This window comes from Mus pahari, chromosome 18 (genome assembly GCF_900095145.1).
Source record: "Mus pahari chromosome 18, PAHARI_EIJ_v1.1, whole genome shotgun sequence".
NCBI lineage: Eukaryota > Metazoa > Chordata > Mammalia > Rodentia > Muridae > Mus > Mus pahari.
The window spans coordinates 39,189,153-39,193,656 of NC_034607.1; positions in this window are offsets into that span (position 1 = coordinate 39,189,153).

Genomic DNA, 4,504 nt, shown 5'->3' on the forward strand with positions numbered 1-4,504 from the left:
GAGCTCTTAACATGGAATGGATCTTCTGGCCCAAAGTTCCAAAGTCCTTCCACAGTCCTCCCCAAAACATGGTCAGGTTGTCACAGGAATACCCCACTATGCTGGTACCAATTTGTCTTAGTCAGGTTTTCTATTCCTGCACAAACATCATGACCAAGAAGCAAGTTGGGGGAGGAAAGGGTTTATTTGGCTTACATTTCCATACTGCTGTTGATCACCAAAGGATGCAGGACTGGAACTAAAGCAGGTCAGAAAGCAGGAGCTGATGCAGAAGCCATGGAGGGATGTTCTCTACTGGCTTGCCTCCACTGGCTTGCTCAGCCTGCTCTCTTATAGAACCCAAGACTACCAGCCCAGAGATGGTTCCACCCACAAGGGGCCTTTCCCCCTTGATCATTAATTGAGAAAATGCCCCACAGCTGGATCTCATGGAGGCACTTCCCCAACTGAAGCTCCTTTCTCTGTGATAACTCCAGCTTGTGTCAAGTTGACACAAAACTAGCCAGTACAGCAAGCCTGTGAAGGGGAGCTTTCCTGAGCCAACAGGGGCCTTTGTATTTACATTTTACCTGGGTCTCCCAAATTGCATAACAATCCTCCCCCACCATGGGTTCTCTTCCTCTTTCAGGGACATCAAGGTCCCTTAATTTTGTTTCACTTTTCTTGTGCCTCAGTGATTTTACCCCACCCTCTGTTTCTTCTAGCCATCTTCAGGGACCAACATAGATCCTCTTCCCCGTACCCCTTTCCACTGGCCCTCATCAGAATCTCTTCCTTTCATTGCTTGTCACACTCGATATAGTCTGTGTCACCAATGCTGGCTCTCGATCCTGTGTTCTTTGCCAGTTTGGGCCTTAGTCACTACTTCTCCAAATGGGAAATGGAAAGGTATGGCTGAATTTTGGAGTCCTTCCAGTCTTGTCTTCTCCGGTGTCAATGTGGAACGGTCTGGAACCACCTAGGAGATAAGCCTCTGGCCTTGCCTGTGAAGGGCTTTCATTAATCAGGTTAACTGGGATGATTTACCCTAAAAGTGGGCAACATCATTCCCTAGGCTTGGCTCCTAGTTTTCATAAAAAGAAGAAAGCTAGCTGAACACCAGCATTCATTTTGTTCTGCTTCCTGACTGCTGATGCGATGTGACCAGTCAGTTTCCTGCTTTTGTTCCTTGCCTCTCAGTTGCTGCTGTGTCTTTGCCACCATGATGGGATGAACTCCTAGAACAGTAAGTCAAGTTAAACTCTTATCCCTTAAATTACTTTCTCCCTTTAACAATAGGAAAGTAACTGAGACATTAGATGTAGACACTTGGTACAGACACTAAATGTAAACACTAAGTGTAGATACCAGGTATAGACAGTGGGTATGAGACCACACAAAGTATTATGTGCTGAGGAACTGCCACTCTAACCATCAGAGTTGAATTGTTTTTTGTTTTTTGTTTCTTTTTACTGTGCTCTCAGGTAGAGAATCAGCTCGAGATGCTTACAGATAAATGCCAAAGCCCTACCATGCATCAGAGCCAGTGCTGGGAGAATGGCCGGTTCACATATATGAAAAGTTGGATCAAGTCATAAGAAAAACATCATAATCCACTACTCAGAAAAGGTCCCCTTTGTTCCATACCATGGAACCTAGAGGTTTATATTCCTCAGAACACTCATATGTTAAACCCTAATCATTGGTGTGATGGTTTCAGGAGGTGAAGCTTTGAGGAGGTGGTCCTGAGGGCTCTTTGCTGTCACAAGGGAGATCATCAACTCCAAAGGCACCAGAGGTGATAAAGCCAGAAGGTGTATCTGTGAACCAGGAAGTGGTTCTGACTCTTCTGGCTACTTGACCTTGGACTTCCTAGCCACCTAGAATTGTAAGGAGGGATTTATTTATTTGTCCGTCATTCCATCTAGAACTTCATGATGGCAGCCAAAGAGTAGGGCAACTCATTCTCAGGCACTGTGTCATTTCATATGAGTCTCCAAGTTATCCCAGACTATCTTTTTAGAGATGGCTTATCCAAATCAGGATCTAACACGGTCCAAACACTGCATTTCGTTGTTCTGTTTATAATCTAGAAACACACATCCCTTCTTTCTCCATCCTCATCTGAAAGAAACTGGCCCAGTTATCCTACAGAACAGGTGACATTGAGTTTCCAAGGGAAGGATGGGGAGTTTGGGGCGCTGTCATGGTAGACAGCTGGGCTTTGCAGAGTGTCTTGGAGTGAAATCCTCTCTTGGAGCCCCATGTCATGAGACACCTCAACTTTGCTCCTGGGTTTTGATGAGAAGTCCTCTGAGTGATATAGGCTACAGATGTTTAGGGAAATCGGGTTTCACACAGGTGTGGGAGTTTGTTGACTACTCTGCACAGGGTGGCAGTTTCCATGCCTGGTGCCTATGACTTTGGGGCCAGGAGTTGAAAAGGAAAGATGGAAGTGAACTGGATGGAGCAAGAACAAACCAGACCCCACGAAGACAGACTAGCATCCCTAAGACCGATTGGAATTTGTTTTTGTCTCATGGTCCTTTGATGACCTGCAGGATTAGTTGGGACTCGTAGAACCCCAATACAACCCAGCCCAGGATGAGGAGTAATGAAGAGACAAGGCTGTGGACTCGGGCTAAACAGAAGAGCAGCAGCAGCTGCATGCTTGGCTCTATGGCAACCATCGGGGCTTAACAATGGTGACTGTTTCAAGTTCTACAAGCCTCTGTGGCCAGCCCAAACATGGACCACATAGGGGGAAATTCCTTTGTGTTTTTGGCTAAGTGATATTAACATAATAAACAGCCACTAAACCTTCTTATACTTCAACACCACGCGCACACACACACACACACACACACACACACACACACATGGCTATGGACTGAACACAGGTAGGCCAGCTCTACACACTCAACCTCATCCCCAGACTTAACCTTCGATTTTGACGATGACCCTCACAGAAATGTGACCAAACTAATAGCACTTTTTACTTATCATAGGGAATGTGTTCTAATACCTCCGATCTTAGGCTGCCCCCAAACTTCATATAGTTTTGGTGACTTTTAGTGTTTATCATGCAGTATAGTTGTGAGGTTTGCAGCTTTGAGTGTGAGAGTAAAACTATCATGGATTTCTTTCATCTTCCTTAAAATCTCCTGGTAAGATCCATCCTTACCATAGAGCTTAGCAACTTCAGAATGTCTTTTTTTAAATAAATAACTTTCCACATTTTGCATAAAGGATATGTTTTATGACTTCTCCTTGACATATCTGGATTTGTAGAATTACCACATTCTGGATCATTATTTAGAAAACCATGGGTTATTTGACCATCAGCACTGAAGCTGAGCTGGTTCCAAGTCACTTCTGGGCAGGTCGCATATGAAGTTGATACAGTAGACAAGGACATGCACACTTGTGGCATGATAGAGCTGGAGAGCACAAGCTCCCCTCATGAAAGTCGGAATGGTGTGTGATTTAAAACAGGGATGCTTTATTTCTGGAATTTTCCATCTGCCATGTCTGAGTCACGGTTAACTGTGGATAATTGAAACTGTGGAGAGCAAAACTTCAAGTGCGGGAGAAGCTCACGGGTGTGCAGCTGGGGTCTTCAAGGCCCCTTCAGTCAAACTCATGCTTCCTTTGCCCTGAGGGCTGGCCATGTATGGTACAAACATAAGCCATCAGGTGTGCCAGGGCTGTCTTACTGAAGATATGTTACTTTGAGAGCAAGCATCCCTTTCCAGTAGGAACCTGGCCTGTGTCCCTGTGAGAAGAGAATGGAGCCAAGCAAGTGTGCTGACATCTGAGTCTTCTTCAAACCCATCTAGGGAACGAGAATCTTGGGGTGTCTTTCTCACCGGCAGCAGAAATGTCCCCTCATTCCACTTCCCCAGCATGGTTTGGATTTCTGTTCACCATAGAATACGTGAAGGTACCAATAACATGGGGACTAGAGAGGTGGCTCTGCAGTTAGGAGCACTTGTTCTTGCAGAGGACCCCGGTTCAGTCCCCAGAACCCATACGGTGGCTTATGGCCATCTGTGATTCCAGTTTCTTGAGATCCTATGTCCTCTTCTGGTCTCCATGAGCACCAAGTATGCATGTGGTACACAGATATACAAGCAGGCAAAATACTCATACACTCAAAAAACAAAGATACCAAAAATATCAGTAATCACAGGCATTTAGATGGCGTTTGGTGTGTGCCCAACTCTATTAATATTTGACTGCTTAAACTCACGTAACAAACTTGTTAGTGCTAACTTACCAAGCCCCGAAGGATCAGAAGGGAAAGAAAAGCGGACTCAACAGCAAAAACTAATACTATTGATAAGTTACCCCAGGTCATTTTCAAGCTCCCCTCAAATCACAGTTTATAAAAAGTCCCCATGGCTACTTTAATAGAAACAGTAGTTGCATTGAGCAGCAATAATACATAATTCAGGGCCTGGAGATCACTCAAGCTGATGATGTGAATTTGATTCCTGGAACCCACAGAATCAGCTCCAAAAGT